At 37.7% G+C, this 18,765-nt stretch overlaps 1 non-coding gene across 1 annotated transcript; it reads left to right on the forward strand.

The window, feature by feature from the left end:
• Nucleotides 1-10,830: 10,830 nt before the first annotated feature.
• LOC112752375 (small nucleolar RNA R71) lies at nt 10,831-10,938 on the forward strand. The gene has a single exon (XR_003176814.1). It is a non-coding gene; the product is annotated as a small nucleolar RNA R71 (small nucleolar RNA).
• Nucleotides 10,939-18,765: the final 7,827 nt, after the last annotated feature.

The following is an 18,765-nucleotide window of genomic DNA, read 5'->3' on the forward strand; positions in this document are numbered from 1 at the left end:
GCATTTGGAACTCTTTTCCATTAAAAGAGTTACAATTTCGTCGCCCTACTAGAAATACAGAAGGTTTTGGTTGAAAAAGACTGAGACAACTTTTCTATTAATTTCTATGAATAAATGTACCTTAGCTTTTGTATTCTGACATATATTTTTAATGATCTAAAACGGATGATCTGAATTATAAAATAATTTATTTTAAAAAGTGATATCAGAGTCATCCTTATTTAAATCATTGAAAATATTTATTTTTTAGTATTTATTTTACTGAATCGATATATGTATATATTGATTATATGTATTTGGCTTGTAATCTCGAATTTCATAAAGCATGTTTGGATTATATTATTGTTATCCATATATATATATAAACCTCCAAAAGTTTTTTTTTTTTGTTATAAAATAAGGATTATCATTATCACGTGATAAAATTGGAGATTGTTTAATTTTTTTTATTATGTAAATGTATGTACTCTATCTTTTGACAAGGTTGTGAGAACTAAATCGGTCAATAAATCGATTAAGTGATTAATTTAATAGTTTAATAGTTTAACTGACGTTGAACTGTAATTGAACCGATTTAATTAAATATAACATAAAATTATTAAAAATTTAAAATAACATCTATTGTAAGATAGGATGCAGAGCAAATAAAACATTGTATGAATTAAAATTGGTCGAAATTTGGTTCTTTCATTTAAGTTTCTCAATTTTCATGTATATATAACACATTAGCAATAAGACTTTTATGATAGGCAACCGAAATTTGAGACCACAAATTTTAGTATGGTGCAAGAAGAAAAAAAAATCAGTATAGTCTCTAATTTGAACTGGAAGAAGCAATTTCACAACAGAGTAAAAAGCCTAGAACACAAGAAAATTGAACAATTAAATTAACTAAAAAAAAACACAATAAAGAAGCATGAATAACCTTTATAAATTAGGTTTCCATTCCTGAGTTTTCTATTTTTGTAAATTAGGTAATCCTTTTATTCTTTACTTTTTAATTTCATTCTTTTTTTCTATGAGTGAACGATCTCTTTATCTGAACTTCACCCAACCCTTATTTTGAAGCCATATAGTAAATCCAATGTAGAATTGTAGCAATGTTTCTCTTTTAAATCAATGACAGTAAAATAACAATTTACCAAAATAACAAGTAAAACAGATTGGATTTATAATTCAAATTTCAACATAATTAATAAATTAAAATTTAAAAAATTAAATTTATAACTCAATCTCAACAGAATCAATTCAGCATCAACAAACTGAATTCAAATAAAATTTCAGAAAATTAATATCTCAAAACTCAGCAGAATCATCAATAATACATCATACGCATATTTAGAACAGAACAAAGAAGAAAATAATATAATACAATTACAACAAATTGAACATTATTAAAGAGGATAAAGGGGAGGTTTTACTATTGGCAGCGAAGGGGAGGAAAAAACAGCATACAGCCAGAGAGCAGAGAGACAGAGAAATTCAAATTGGGAACTTTGGTAATGTGAAACAGAGAATCAATGACGATGAGACACGGTGCGGAGCAAAGAGGTAGCGACGACAAGACTGGAGGGGAGCAGAAAAGGGGTCACAGCCAAAAACAGCGAGGAGGGAAGAAGCAGACACGACACACAACAAGGAGGAGAGAAGTAGTGACGACCCACGGCGAGGGATGGAAAAGCGGCAACAACCAATGGTGAAGAGCAAAGAAGCAGCAACAGAGAGAGCTCGAACAGAAAAATGACGATGCTAACAACAGTCCCGAATCGACCTTAGCTTTTGACGACACGAGGAGAAGAGCAGAATGAAAGAAAGGGGAGATGGTGGTGGTGGCTCTGATAGGGTTTAGGAGAATCTAGGGTTGGTGAGGGTGCATTTTTGAGAGAAAGAAAGGGGAGGGGGTAATTCAGCTGATAAACCCCATTTTTAGGGTTTATCTTGTGCTTAATTTAGTAGATTTTATCCATTATTCTCACACTTATTCATATAATTTGCATGTTTTACATTTTCCTTCCTAATTTTGTGCTATGAATGAAAACATGCTTCTTTGGCCTTAAATTTGCTAATTTTAATCCTCTCTTATTACCATTCGATGCCGTGATATATTTGCTGAGTGTTTTCAAAGTTTATAGGGCAGGAATGGATTAGAGGACGGAAAGAAAGCATGCAAAAGTGGAAGGAACGCAAGAAAATGATGTTTTGAGAAGCTGGCAGCGACGCGTACGCGTGGGAGATGCGTACGCGTAACTGACGCGTACACGTGACAAGGATTTTTGCCAAACGATGCGTACGCGTGGACGACTGATAAACCACTATTTTATGGTTTATCTTGTGCTAATTTGAGTGGTTTTTATCAACTCTTTACTCGCTTATTCATATGATTTGCATGGTTTTACAATTCCTTCCTAGTTTCGTTCTATAATTGGAAACTTGCTTCCCAAGCCTTTAAATTACCAAAAATTAATTCTCTCTTTTTACCATTCAATGACTTGATATGTGTGTTAAGTGATTTCAGGGTTTACAGGACAGGAATGGCTTAGAGTATGGAAAGGAAGCATGCAAAAGTGGAAGGAATACAAGAAACTGAAGGAACTACTAAAGCTGTCCAGCCTGACCTCTGGGTACTAAATCAACCATAACTTGAGCTACAAAGATTCAAATGACGCGGTTCCAGTTGCGTTGGAAAGCTAACGTTCGGGGCTTCGCAACGATATATAATTTGCCATAGCTGCCCCGAATCCAGGCGACTCGAACGCGTGGATCACGCGGACGCGTGACCTGGCAAAAACCCAATCCACGCAAACGCGTGGACGACGCTTCCGCGTGACTTTGCAGCGACCTGGATGTATCAAACATTGCTGGGACGATTTTTGGACTGTTTTTGACCCATTTTTTGGCCCAGAAAATACAGATTAGAGGCTATAAAGTTGGAGAATCAATCCAACAATTCATACAACTTTCATATTTCACAATTTTTAGGTTTTAGATGTAGTTTTAGAGAGAGAGAGGCTCTCTCATCTCTCTTAGGATTTAGGATTAGGATTTCTCTTAGATTTTAGGATTAGAATCCCTTCGTTTTCTCCAATTCCAGGTTCAATGTTTCCAACTTTAATTTATGTTTCTCTTCTACTTTTAGATACTCTAATGCTTTTATTTGTTAATTACTTATGTTGCCAAATTGGCTTATGAATCTTTTCATGTTAGATTTGAATATTCTATTTAATGCAATTCGAGGTATTTCAGATTTATGATTATTTTATTCTATTTATGATGCTTTCAATTTAATTTAAAATTTATTCCCTTTTTGCTTTGGTAAAGTAATTGGTAACACTTGAGTTATCAAACTCAGCAGTTGATTGAAAATTGGGAGTTGCTGATTGATTTGGATCGCTCTAAAGCTAGTCTTTCCACAGAAGTTGACTAGGACTTGAGGATCAAATTGATTGGTCTACTTGAATTTCCTTTATTTAGTAAGGGTTAACTAAGTTGGAGCAATAACAATTCTCATCACACCTGATAAGGATAACTAGGATGGGATTTCCAGTTCTTATACCTTGCAAGAGATTTTTATAATTATTAATTTATTTTTCTTGCCATTTAAATTACTTGTTCCCTATTTCAAAAACCCAAAAACATACCTTTTTCATAACCAATAATAAATCATTCTTCCATGCAATTCCTTGAGAAGACGACCCGAGGTTTAAATACTTCGGTTATAAATTTTATTGGATTTTGTTACTTGTGACAACCAAAACTTTTGTACGAAAGGAATTGTTGTCGGTCTAGAAGCTATACTTACAACGGAAATTTATTTGTGAAAATTCTAGATCGCGCGAGAGTTTCGTTCGTCAAAATGGCGCCGTTGCCGGGAAATTACAAATGTGTGCCTTATTATTGGTTATTGTAAAAATTTTATTTTGCTTGTTTATTTATTTTTATTTTTGTTTTTAATTTTTATTAGCTACTATGAGTTCTCACTCCCGTCGCTTTGAGTTTGGTTCTAATGTTGTTCAAAGGAATGGAAGCTATAATAGGAACATGCATCAAGGTCGAAACAATCAAAGATGGAAGGAGCCACGAGGATCTGATCAACCCTTTCGGCAACAACACCTTCCAAGATACCATGGACAACGACCATCTTACAATGCATGCCAAGACAATAGTTATGGTGGACCTTTTCGTGACAACCAACCTCCACCAAATTACTATGGTCAAGAGCCATTCTGAGATGCATACCAAGATGATAGATATGGTAGACCCTTTGTAGTTACCAACAAGCCCTATCATATGCTTATGAACCACCTCCACAACACACCTTTGAACCACCATACTCACAAGCCCCTTTACACCATTCACCTCCATATGACCCTAACCCATATCCACCCCAACCTCCACTGGATGACAACACCATTGGTGTTATTCACCAAGGGCAAACAGAGCTTCATACTACACTTGCCTCTATCACTAATCTCACCTCTACTCTTCAAGCACTTATATCCCGCATGGACCAACCCTCTACCTCCAATATTCAACCCTCAAGCTTTAGTACACTTCCTTTTCAACCACATAATAATATTTCCATCCCATCACCACCCTCCATGGAAGAGCACCCACATCCATCAATCCAAGAGAAAGATGATCCCAGCTATGCTATTGACAAGGAACAAGAGAAAAGGGATCGTCTTCGCAAATTCATACTTCATAAGAAGCTAGAGGAGGCCCTACAGGTGGAGGTAGTAGAGACCCTTAAAGTCGAAGAAGCGGTGGAAGAATTAGTGAAGGAAGACATCAAGGAGGAGTCTGATTTTGTATTAGAGCAAGTGGAGAAGGCCGAAATTATCAAAGAAAAGGAAGTGGTTGCAGACTTAGGAGATGCTGAACCTCCATTGGAAAGTCCAGTCCTAGAGCCTCCTTCCAAGATGTTTGATGTTGATGTTGAGGAAGGTGTACAACCTCCAAGGCATATCATGGTTGAAGACTTTACAGAGGTTGATCAAGAGATGGAGATTAAAAAAGAAGAAGCACAACCTCCCATGCCCTTGGTAAGCCATAAAGAAGAGTTTGATTTGGAAGAAAGCTACCAAGAGGAAGAGGGTGAAATTGAAGAAGCTTGCAAGGAGGTGGAAGTTTTCAAAGAAGAGCACAAGGGAGTGGAGCTTGAAATCACCTTGCCAAAGTTGTTGGAGACCTCTCCGCCTAAGTCACCATCATCCTTCACAACATTCAAGTGGGTAAAATTCATATCCCTTAGCTTTTCTCATCCCACTTGAATATGGTTTACTTGAGACAGATGGTCAACTTAGAGCTCTTTGTGGCATTAAGAGTAAGAGGAAAATTGTTAGTGGTATGCAAAATTGTTACTCTGAGGTTGTAAAATTTGTTATTCGTTCTCTCCCTGGCAATGGCGCCATAACTGGTGCACAATACCATGGTCCAAACATAACTTCACAACTTCGCACAACTAACCAGCAAGTGCACTGGGTCGTCCAAGTAATAAAACCTTACGTGAGTAAGGGTTGATCCCACGGAGATTGTTGGTATGAAGCAAGCTATGGTCACCTTGTAAATCTCAGTCAGGCGGATATCAAATGGTTATGGAGTTTTCGAATAATAATAATAAATAAACAGAAAACAAAGATAAAAATACTTATGTATATCATTGGTGAGAATTTCAGATAAGCGTATAGAGATGCTTGCGTTCCTCTGAATCTCTGCTTTCCCGCTGTCTTCATCCAATCAGTCTTACTCCTTTCTATGACAAACTTTATGTATGGGCATCACCGTCGTCAATGGCTACATCTCATCCTCTCTGTGAAAATGGTCCGATGCGCTGTCACTGCATGGCTAATCATCTGGAGGCATCACCGTTGTCAATGGCTACATCCCATCCTCTCTGTAAAAATGGTTCGATGCGCTGTCACTGCATGGCTAATCATCTGGAGGTTCTCGATCATACTGGAATAGGATTTACTATCCTTTTGCGTCTGTCACTACACCCAGCACTCGCGAGTTTGAAGTTCGTCACAGTCATTCAATCCCTGAATCCTACTCGGAATACCACAGACAAGGTTTAGACTTTCCAGATTCTCATGAATGCCACCATTAATCTAGCTTATACCACGAAGATTCTGATTAAGTGATCCAAGAGATAATCATCCAATCTAAGGTAGAACAGAAGTGGTTGTCAGGCATGCGTTCGTATGGGAATGATGATGATTGTCACATTCATCACATTCATATTGAAATGCGAATGAATATCTTAGAAGCGGAATAAGTTGAATTGAATAGAGAAATAGTAGTACTTTGCATTAATTTGTGAGGAACAACAGAGCTCCACACCTTAATCTATGGTGTGTAGAAACTCTACCGTTGAAAATACATAAGTGATAAGGTCCAGGCATGGCCGAATGGCCAGCCCCCAAACGTGATCAATATGATCCTAAGATGAACTAAAAATCATAAGATGATCTGAAGATGTCTAATACAATAGTAAAAAGTCCTATTTATACTAAACTAGTTACTAGGGTTTACAGGAGTAAGTAATTGATGCATAAATCCACTTCCGGGGCCCACTTGGTGTGTGCTTGGGCTGAGCTTGAAGTTTACACGTGGAGAGGTCATTCTTGGAGTTGAACGCCAGTTTGTAACGTGTTTCTGGCGTTCAACTCTGGCTTGTGACGTGTTTCTGGCGTTTAACTCCAGACTGCAGCATAGAACTAGCGTTCAACACCTTTTTGCGTCATCTAAACTCGGCCAAAGTATGGACTATTATATATTGCTGGAAAGCCCTGGATGTCTACTTTCCAACGCAATTGGAATCACGCCATTTTGAATTCTGTATCCCCAGAAAATCCACTTTGAGTAAAGGGAGGTCAGAATCCAACAGCATCAGCAGTCCTTCTTCTACCTCTGAATCTGATTTTCGCTCAAGTCCCTCAATTTCAGCCAGAAAATACCTGAAATCACAGAAAAACACACAAACTCATAGTAAAGTCCAGAAATATGAATTTAACATAAAAACTAATGAAAACATCCCTAAAAGTAACTAGATCCTACTAAAAACATACTAAAAACAATGCCAAAAAGCGTATAAATTATCCGCTCATCACAACACCAAACTTAAATTGTTGCTTGTCCCCAAGCAACTGAAAATCAAATAGGATAAAAAGAAGAGAATATACTATAAATTCCAAACTATCAATGAAACATAGCTCCAATCAGATGAGCGGGACTTGTAGCTCTTTGCCTCTTGAATAGTTTTGGCATCTCACTTTATCCATTGAAGTTCAGAATGATTGGCATCTATAGGAACTCAGAGTTCAGATAGTGTTATTGATTCTACTAGTTCAGTATGTTGATTCTTGAACACAGCTACTTTATGAGTCTTGGCCGTGGCCCTAAGCACTTTGTTTTCCAGTATTACCAACAGATACATAAATGCCACAGACACATAATTGGGTGAACCTTTTCAGATTGTGACTCAGCTTTGCTAAAGTCTCCAATTAGAGGTGTCCAGGGTTATTAAGCACACTCTTCTTTTGCTTTGGACCTTGACTTTAACCGCTCAATCTTAAGTTTTCACTTGACACCTTCACGCCACAAGCACATGGTTAGGGACAGCTTGGTTTAGCCGCTTAGGTCAGGATTTTATTCCTTTAGGCCCTCCTATCCACTGATGCTCAAAGCCTTGGGATCCTTTTTATTACCCTTGCCTTTTGGTTTTAAGGGTTATTGGCTTTTTCTGCTTGCTTTTTCTCTTTTTTTTTCGCTATTTTTTTTTCTATATTTTTTTTCTACAAGCTTTTGTATTCACTGCTTTTTCTTGCTTCAAGAATCATTTTTATGATTTTTCAGATTATCAAATAACATGTCTCCTTGTCATCATTCTTTCAAGAGCCAACATATTTAACATTCATGAACAACAACTTCAAAAGACATATGCACTGTTCAGGCATTCATTCAGAAAACAAGAAGCATTGTCACCACATCAATATAATTAAACTAAGTTCAAGGATAAATTCGAAACTCATGTACTTCTTGTTCTTTTGAATTAAAACAGTTTTCATTTAAGAGAGGTGATGGATTCATAGGACATTCATAACTTTAAGACAAAGTTACTAAATACTAATGATCATGTAATAAGACACAAACATGGATAAGTACTTTAACATAAAGAAAACAAAAAACAGAGAATGCAAGAACAAGGAATGAGTCCACCTTAGTGATGGTGGCGTTTTCTCCTTGAGGAACCAATGATGTCCTTGAGCTCTTCTATGTCTCTTCCTTGTCTTTGTTGCTCCTCCCTCATTGCTCTTTGATGCTCCTATCCTTAGTTGCTCCCAATAATTGTGTGGGGGAAAATGTATCCCCTGAGGTATCTCAGGGATCTCTTGATTTGCAGTCAAATGTTTTGCCACTGAGCTATAGATCCTTTACATGAATCTCTCCATCTCCCATGACTTGGAGGTGAAAGCTTTTGTCTTCCCTTTTTTCTTCTCTCTCTCTTTTTTTTTGAGGTTTCTCTGGCCTTAGGTGCCATCAATGGTTATGGAAAAGCAAAATAAGCAATGCTTTTACCACACCAAACTTAGAATGTTGCTCGCCCTCGTGCAGGAGAAGAAAGAATAGATGAAGAAGAAGATGTGGAAGAAACTAGGATTATGAGGAGGGAAGGTGGGGATCCTGTGGGATCCACAGATCCTGAGGTGTCAAGGATTTACATCCCTGCACCAATTAGGCATGTAAAATGCCTTTGAATGCAATTCTGGCGTTTAAACGCCGAACTGATGCTTGTTTTGGGCGTTCAACGCCCAGATGCAGCATATTTCTGGCGTTGAACGCCAGCTTCATGCTTGTTTCTGGCGTTCAGCGCCAGCTCCATGCTCTGTTCTGGCATTGAACGCCAGCCAGATGCTCCTTACTGGCGTTTGAACGCCAGTGAACTCCTCCTCTAGGGTGTGCTGTTTTTAATGCTGTTTTTGATTTTTCTTCAATTTTTTTCAGTTGTTTTTGTGACTCCACATGATCATGAACCTATGAAGACATATAACTAATAAAAACATAATTAAATAAAAATTGGGTTGCCTCCCAACAAGCGCTTCTTTAATGTCAATAGCTTGATAGTGGGCTCTCATGGAGCCTCATAGATGTTCAGAGCATTGTTGAGATTTCCCAACACCAAACTTAGAGTTTGAGTATGGGAGTTCAACACCAAACTTAGAGTTTGGTTGTGGCCTCCCAACACCAAACTTAGAGTTTGACTGTGGGGCTCTAGTTGACTCTGTTTTGAGAGAAGCTTACTGTGCCTCATTTCCATGTTTACAGAAGGATGTCATTGAGTTTTAAACTCAAGGGAGTCCTCATTCAATTGAAGGACTAGTTCACCTATGTTAACATCAATCACAGCTCTTGCTGTGGCTAGGAAGGGTCTTCTAAGGATGATGGATTCATCCTCATCCTTCCCAGTATCTAGGATTATGAAATCAGCAGAGATGTAAAGGCCTTCAACCCTTACTAATATGTCCTCTACTTGTCCATAAGCCTGTTCTCTGGAATTGTCTGCCATCTCTAATGAGATTTTAGCAGCTTGTAGCTCAAAGATTCCCAGTTTCTCCATTACAGAGAGTGGCATGGAGTTTATTCCTGACCCAAGGTCACATAGAGCCTTCTCAAAGGTCATGGTGCCTATGGTACAAGGTATTAGGAACTTTCCAGGATCCTGTTTCTTCTGAGGCAATCTCAGTTGATCCAATGCATTTAGTTCATTGGTGAACAGAGGAGGTTCATCTCCCCAAGTCTCATTACCAAATAAATTGGCATTCAGCTTCATGATTGCACCAAGGAACTTGGCAACTTGTTCTTCAGTGACATCCTCATTCTCTTCAGAAGAAGAATACTCATCAGAGCTCATGAAGGGCGTAAGGAGGTTTAATGGAATCTCTATGGTCTCTAAATGAGCCTCAGAGTCCTTTGGTTCCTCAAAGGGAAACTCCTTGTTGATCACTGGACGTCCCAGGAGGTCTTCCTCCTTGGGATTCATGTCCTCCCCTTCCTTCTTGGATTCGGCCATGATGGTTATATCAATGGCCTTGTACTCTCCTTTTGAATTTTCTTCTGTATTGCTTGGGAGAGTACTAGGAGGGGTTTCAGTTATTTTCTTACTCAGCTGTCCCACTTGTGCCTCCAAATTTCTAATGGAGGACCTTGTTTCATTCATGAAACTCACAGTGGCCTTAATAGATCAGAGACTAAGTTTGCTAAATTAGAGGTATTTTGTTCAGAGTTCTCTGTCTGTTGCTGAGTGGATAATGGAAAAGGCTTGCTATTGCTAAACCTGTTTCTTCCACCATTATTAAAGCCTTGTTGAGGCTTTTGTTGATCCTTCCATGAGAGATTTGGGTGATTTCTCCATGAGGGATTATAGGTGTTTCCATATGGTTCTCCCATGTAATTCACCTCTGCTATTGCAGAGTTTTCAAGATCATAAGCTTCTTCTTCAGAAGATGCCTCTTGAGTACTGTTGGATGTAGCTTGCATTCCATTCAGACTCTGAGAAATCATATTGACTTGCTGAGTCAATATTTTATTCTGGGCCAATATGGCATTCAGAGTATCAATTTCAAGAACTCCCTTCTTCTGAGGCGTCCCATTACTCACAGGATTCCTCTCAGAAGTGTACATGAACTGGTTATTAGCAACCATGTCAATGAGTTCTTGAGCTTCTGCAGGCATTTACTTTAGGTGAATGGATCCACTTGCAGAAGTATCCAATGACATCTTAGCTAATTCAGACAGACCATCATAGAATATATCCAAGATGGTCCATTCTGAAAGCATGTCAGAAGGACACTTTTTGGTCAGTTGCTTGTATCTCTCCCAAGCTTCATAGAGGGATTCACCTTCCTTCTGTCTGAAGGTTTGAACATCCACTCTAAGCTTACTCAGCTTTTGAGGAGGAAAGAACTTGGCTAAGAAAGCCTTGACCAGCTTATCCCAAGAGTTCAGGCTATCTTTAGGTTGAGAATCCAACCATATTCTAGCTCTATCTCTCACAGCAAAAGGAAAAAGCATGAGCCTGTAGACTTTAGGATCTACTCCATTAGTCTTAACAGTATCACAGATCTGCAAAAATTCAGTTAAGAACTGAAAAGGATCTTCAGATGGAAGTCCATGGAACTTGCAGTTCTGCTGCATCAGAGAAACTAGTTGAGGTTTAAGCTCAAAATTGTTTGCTCCAATGGTAGGGATGGAGATGCTTCTTCCATGTAAATTGGAATTAGGTGCAGTAAAGTCACCAAGCATCCTCCTTGCATTATTATTATTTTTGGCTGCCATCTCCTCTTCCTGTTCAAAAATTCCTGTAAGGTTGTCTCTGGATTGTTGTATTTTAACTTCTCTTAGTTTCCTTTTCAGAGTCCTTTCAGGTTCAGGATCTGCTTCAACAAGAATGCTCTTGTCCTTGCTCCTGCTCATATGAAAAAGAGGGGACAGAAAAATAATAATAATAGGGATCCTTTTTACCCAGGTATAGAGGTTCCCCTGTGTGAGTAGAAGAAGAAAAGAATGTAATGTAAAGAAGGGAAGAAGAGAAAATTCGAACACAGATGGAAGAGGGGGTTCGAATTTGGGTGAGATAAAGTGTTAGTAGATGAATAAATAAATAGAAGGAGATGAGAGAGAAAGAGAATTTTCGAAAATAATTTTTGAAAAGGAGTTGATGATTTTCGAAAATTGAAGAAGAGTTAAAATTAAAATTTAAAATTTAAACAATTAATTAACTAAAAAGAATTTTTGAAAAAGGGGGAGGTATTTTCGAAAATTGGAGAGGGATTAGTTAGATAGTTTTGAAAGGGATAAGAAACAAACAAAAAGTTAATTAGTTAGTTGAAACAAATTTTGAAAATCAATTTTTAAAAGATAAGAAGATAAGGAGTTAGAAAAGATATTTTAAAAAAAATAAGATAGAAAGATATTTTTGAAAAGATATGATTGAAATTAGTTTTGAAAAAGATTTGATTTTTAAAATCACAATTAATGACTTGACTCACAAGAAATCACAAGATATGATTCTAGAATTTAAAGTTTGAATCTTTCTTAATAAGCAAGTAACAAACTTGAAATTTTTGAATCAAAACATTAATTGATGATGTGATTTTCGAAAATATGATATAAAATTAAGAAAAAAATTTTTGAAAAATATTTTTAAAATTTTCAAAAATAATTAAGAAAAATGAAAAAGATTTGATTTTTGAAAAAGATTTTGAAAAAGATAAGATTTTTTAAATTGAAAATTTGATTTGACTCATAAGAAACAACTAAATTTTAAAAAGTTTTGAAAAAGTCAACTCAAATTTTCGAATTTTATGAGGGAAAAAGGGTAAGATATTTTTTTGATTTTTGAATTTTTAATGATGAAAGAGAAAAACATGAAAAAGACTCAATGCATGAAAATTTTGGATTAAAACAATGAATGCATGCAAGAATGCTATGAATGTCAAGATGAACACCAAGAACACTTTGAATGTCATGATGAACATCAAGAACATATTTTTGAAAATTTTTATATGCAAAGAAAACATGCAAGACACCAAACTTAGAAATCTTTCATGTTCAGATACTATGAATGCAAGAATGCACATGAAAAACAAGAAAAGGCACAAAACAAGAAAACATCAAGATCAAACAAGAAGATTTACCAAGAACAACTTGAAGATCATGAAGAACACCATGAATGCATGATTTTTTCGAAAAATGCAAGATGAACATGCAATTGACACCAAACTTACAATTTGACTCAAGACTCAAACAAGAAACATGAAATATTTTTTTATTTTCATGATTTTCTAATTTTTTTTATATTTTTCAAAAATTAATTTGAAAAAGAAAAATAAGGATTCCAAAATTTTTAATATGAATTCCAGGAATCTTTCAATGTTAGCCTAAAGCTCCAATCCGAGGGTTAGACATGGCTTACTAGCCAGCCAAGCTTTAGAAGATACAAATCAGTCATACAATAACAAATTTGATTAGCAACAACTAGCTTGCTCTTGTAATGATGACTTGGAAGCCTCAGTCCAAATGAATTTAGACATGGCTTTACAGCCAGCCAGGCTTCAACATGCTTCATGAAACTCTAGAATTCATTCTTAAAAATTCTGAAATAATTTTCGAAAACAAAGGGAAAATTTTTTGAAAGATTTTGAAAACAAATTTTTTTTGTGAAAAGAAAACGAAAAGAAAGTTACCTAATCTGAGTAACAAGATGAACCATCAGTTGTCCAAACTCAAACAATCCCCGGCAACGGCGCCAAAAACTTGGTATGCGAAATTGTTACTCTGAGGTTGTAAAATTTGTTGTTCGTTCTCTCCCTGAAAATGGCGCCACAACTGGTGCACAATACCATGGTCCAAACATAACTTCACAACTTCGCACAACTAACCAGCAAGTGCACTGGGTCGTCCAAGTAATAAAACCTTACGTGAGTAAGGGTCGATCCCACGGAGATTGTTGGTATGAAGCAAGCTATGGTCACCTTGTAAATCTCAGTCAGGCGGATATCAAATGGTTATGGAGTTTTCGAATAATAATAATAAATAAACAGAAAATAAAGATAAAAATACTTATGTATATCATTGGTGAGAATTTCAGATAAGCGTATAGAGATGCTTGCGTTCCTCTAAATCTCTGCTTTCCTGCTGTCTTCATCCAATCAGTCTTACTCCTTTCTATGGCAAACTTTATGTAAGGGCATCACCATCGTCAATGGCTACATCTCATCCTCTCTGTGAAAATGGTCCGATGCGCTGTCACTGCATGGCTAATCATCTGGAGGCATCACCGTTGTCAATGGCTACATCCCATCCTCTCTGTGAAAATGGTCCGATGCGCTGTCACTGCATGGCTAATCATCTGGAGGTTCTCGATCATACTGGAATAGGATTTACTATCCTTTTGCGTCTGTTACTACGCCCAGCACTCGCGAGTTTGAAGTTCGTCACAGTCATTCAATCCCTGAATCCTACTCGGAATACCACAGACAAGGTTTAGACTTTCCGGATTCTCATGAATGCCGCCATCAATCTAGCTTATACCACGAAGATTCGGATTAAGAGATTCAAGAGATAATCATCCAATCTAAGGTGGAACAGAAGTGGTTGTCAGCATGCGTTCGTATGGGAATGATGATGATTGTCACGTTCATCACATTCATATTGAAATGCGAATGAATATCTTAGAAGCGGAATAAGTTGAATTGAATAGGGAAACAATAGTACTTTGCATTAATTCGTGAGGAACAGCAGAGCTCCACACCTTAATCTATGGTGTGTAGAAACTCTACCGTTGAAAATACATAAGTGATAAGGTCCAGGCATGGCCGAATGGCCAGCCCCCAAACGTGATCAATATGATCCTAAGATGAACTAAAAATCATAAGATGATCTGAAGATGTCTAATACAATAGTAAAAAGTCCTATTTATACTAAACTAGTTACTAGGGTTTACAGGAGTAAGTAATTGATGCATAAATCCACTTCCGGGGCCCACTTGGTGTGTGCTTGGGCTGAGCTTGACGTTTACACATGGAGAGGTCATTCTTGGAGTTGAACGCCAGTTTGTAACGTGTTTCTGGCGTTCAACTCTGGCTTGTGACGTGTTTCTGGCGTTTAACTCTAGACTGCAGCGTAGAACTGGCGTTCAACGCCCTTTTGCATCGTTTAAACTCGGCCAAAGTATGGACTATTATATATTGCTGGAAATCCCTGAATGTCTACTTTCCAAGGAAATTGGAAGCGCGCCATTTTGAGTTTTGTAGCTCCAGAAAATCCACTTTGAGTGCAGGGAGGTCAGAATCCAACAGCATCAGCAGTCCTTCTTCTACCGCTGAATCTGATTTTTGTTCAAGTCCCTCAATTTCAGCCAGAAAATACCTGAAATCATAGAAAAACACACAAACTCATAGTAAAGTCCAGAAATGTGAATTTAACATAAAAACTAATGAAAACATCCCTAAAAGTAACTAGATCCTACTAAAAACATACTAAAAACAATGCCAAAAAGCGTATAAATTATCCGCTCATCACAACACCAAACTTAAATTGTTGCTTGTCCCCAAGCAACTGAAAATCAAATAGGATAAAAAGAAGAGAATATACTATAAATTCTAAACTATCAATGAAACATAGCTCCAATCAGATGAGCGGGACTTGTAGCTTTTTGCCTCTTGAATAGTTTTGGCATCTCACTTTATCCATTGAAGTTCAGAATGATTGGCATCTATAGGAACTCAGAGTTCAGATAGTGTTATTGATTCTCCTAGTTCAGTATGTTGATTCTTGAACACAGCTACTTTATGAGTCTTGGCCGTGGCCCTAAGTACTTTGTTTTCCAGTATTACCACCAGATACATAAATGCCACAGACACATAATTGGGTGAACCTTTTCAAATTATGACTCAGCTTTGCTAAAATCCCCAATTAGAGGTGTCCAGGGTTCTTAAGCACACTCTTCTTTTGCTTTGGACCTTGACTTTAATCGCTCAGTCTCAAGTTTTCACTTGACACCTTCACGCCACAAGCACATGGTTAAGGACAGCTTGGTTTAGCCGCTTAGGTCAGGATTTTATTCCTTTAGGCCCTCCTATCCACTGATGCTCAAAGCCTTGGGATCCTTTTTATTACCGTTGCCTTTTGGTTTTAAGGGTTATTTGCTTTTTCTGCTTGCTTTTTCTCTTTTTTTTTTTTGCTATTTTTTTTCTATATTTTTTTTTCTGCAAGCTTTTGTATTCACTGCTTTTTCTTGCTTCAAGAATCATTTTTATGATTTTTCAGATTATCAAATAACATGTCTCCTTGTTATCATTCTTTCAAGAGCCAACATATTTAACATTCATGAACAACAACTTCAAAAGACATATGCACTGTTCAGGCATTCATTCAGAAAACAAGAAGCATTGTCACCACATCAATATAATTAAACTAAGTTCAAGGATAAATTCGAAACTCATGTACTTCTTGTTCTTTTGAATTAAAACAGTTTTCATTTAAGAGAGGTGATGGATTCATAGGACATTCATAACTTTAAGACAAAGTTACTAAATACTAATGATCATGTAATAAGACACAAACATGGATAAGCACTTTAACATAAAGAAAACGAAAAACAGAGAATACAAGAACAAGAAATGAGTCCGCCTTAGTGATGGTGGCGTTTTCTCCTTGAGGAACCAATGATGTCCTTGAGCTCTTCTATGTCTCTTTCTTGTCTTTGTTGCTCCTCCCTCATTGCTCTTTGATGCTCCTATCCTTAGTTGCTCCCAATAATTGTGTGGGGGAAAATGTATCCCCTGAGGTATCTCAGGGATCTCTTGATTTGCAGTCAAATGTTCTACCACTGAGCTATAGATCCTTTACATGAATCTCTCCATCTCCCATGACTTGGAGGTGGAAGCTTTTGTTTTCCCTTTTGTCTTCTCTCTCTTTTTTTTTTTGAGGTTTCTCTGGCCTTAGGTGCCATCAATGGTTATGGAAAAGCAAAATAAGCAATGCTTTTACCACACCAAACTTAGAATGTTGCTCGCCCTCGAGTAGGAGAAGAAACAATAGATGAAGAAGAAGATGTGGAAGAAACTAGGATTATGAGGAGGGAAGGTGGGGATCCTGTGGGATCCACAGATCCTGAGATGATCCTGTGAGGTTCACAGATCTTGAGGTGTCAAGGATTTACATCCCTGCACCAATTAGGCATGTAAAATGACTTTGCATGCAATTCTGGCGTTTAAACGCCGAACTGATGCTTGTTCTGGGCGTTCAACGCCCAGATGCAGCATATTTCTGGCGTTGAACGCCAGCTTCATGCTTGTTTCTGGCGTTCAGCGCCAGCTCCATGCTCTGTTCTGGCGTTGAACGCCAGCCAGATGCTCCTTACTGGCGTTTGAACGCCAGTGAACTCCTCCTCCAGGGTGTGCTGTTTTTAATGCTGTTTTTGATTTTTCTTCAATTTTTTTCAGTTGTTTTTGTGACTCCACATGATCATGAACCTATGAAGACATATAACTAATAAAAATATAATTAAATAAAAATTGGGTTGCCTCCCAACAAGCGCTTCTTTAATGTCAATAGCTTGATAGTGGGCTCTCATAGAGCTTCACAGATGTTCAGAGCATTGTTGAGATTCCCCAACACCAAACTTAGAGTTTGACTGTGGGGCTCTGGTTGACTCTGTTTTGAGAGAAGCTTACTGTGCCTCTTTTCCATGTTTACAGAAGGATGTCCTTGAGTTTTAAACTCAAGGGAGTCCTCATTCAATTGAAGGACTAGTTCACCTCTATTAACATCAATCACAGCTCTTGCTGTGGCTAGGAAGGGTCTTCCAAGGATGATGGATTCATCCTTATCCTTCCCAGTATCTAGGATTATGAAATCAGCAGGGATGTAAAGGCCTTCAACCCTTACTAATATGTCCTCTACTTGTCCATAAGCCTGTTCTCTAGAATTATCTGCCATCTCTAATGAGATTTTAGCAGCTTGTACCTCAAAGATTCTCAGTTTCTCTATTACAGAGAGTGGCATGAGGTTTATTCCTGACCCAAGGTCACATAGAGCCTTCTCAAAGGTCATGGTGCCTATGGTACAAGGTATTAGGAAATTTCCAGGATCCTGTTTCTTCTGAGGCAATCTCAGTTGATCCAATGCATTTAGTTCATTGGTGAACAGAGGAGGTTCATCTCCCCAAGTCTCATTACCAAATAAATTGGTATTCAGCTTCATGATTACACCAAGGAACTTGGCAACTTGTTCTTCAGTGACATCCTCATTCTCTTCAGAAGAAGAATACTCATCAGAGCTCATGAAGGGCGTAAGGAGGTTTAATGGAATCTTTATGGTCTCTAAATGAGCCTCAGAGTCCTTTGGTTCCTCAAAGGGAAACTCCTTGTTGATCACTGGACGTCCCAGGAGGTCTTCCTCCTTCGGATTCACGTCCTCCCCTTCCTTCTTGGATTCGGCCATGATGGTTATATCAATGGCCTTGCACTCTCCTTTTGGATTTTCTTCTGTATTGCTTGGGAGAGTACTAGGAGGGGTTTCAGTTATTTTCTTACTCAGTTGTCACACTTGTGCCTCCAAATTTCTAATGGAGGGCCTTGTTTCATTTATGAAACTCACAGTGGCCTTAGATAGATCAGAGACTAAGTTTGCTAAATTAGAGGTATTTTGTTCAGAGTTCTCTGTCTGTTGCTGAGTGGATAATGGAAAAGGCTTGCTATTGCTAAACCTGTTTCTTCCACCATTATTAAAGCCTTGTTGAGGCTTTTGTTGATCCTTCCATGAGAGATTTGGGTGATTTCTCCATGAGAGATTATAGGTGTTTCCATATGGTTCACCCATGTAATTCACCTCTATTGCAGGGTTTTCAAGATCATAAGCTTCTTCTTCAGAAGATGCCTCTTGAGTACTGTTGGATGTAGCTTGCATTCCATTCAGACTCTGAGAAATCATATTGACTTGCTGAGTCAATATTTTATTCTGGGCCAATATGGCATTCAGAGTATCAATTTCAAGAACTCCCTTCTTCTGAGGCGTCCCATTACTCACAGGATTCCTCTCAGAAGTGTACATGAACTGGTTATTAGCAACCATGTCAATGAGTTCTTGAGCTTCTGCAGGCATTTTCTTTAGGTGAATGGATCCACTTGCAGAAGTATCCAATGACATCTTAGCTAATTCAGACAGACCATCATAGAATATATCCAAGATGGTCCATTCTGA

Source organism: Arachis hypogaea, chromosome 15 (genome assembly GCF_003086295.3).
Source record: "Arachis hypogaea cultivar Tifrunner chromosome 15, arahy.Tifrunner.gnm2.J5K5, whole genome shotgun sequence".
In the NCBI taxonomy this organism is placed as follows: domain Eukaryota; kingdom Viridiplantae; phylum Streptophyta; class Magnoliopsida; order Fabales; family Fabaceae; genus Arachis; species Arachis hypogaea.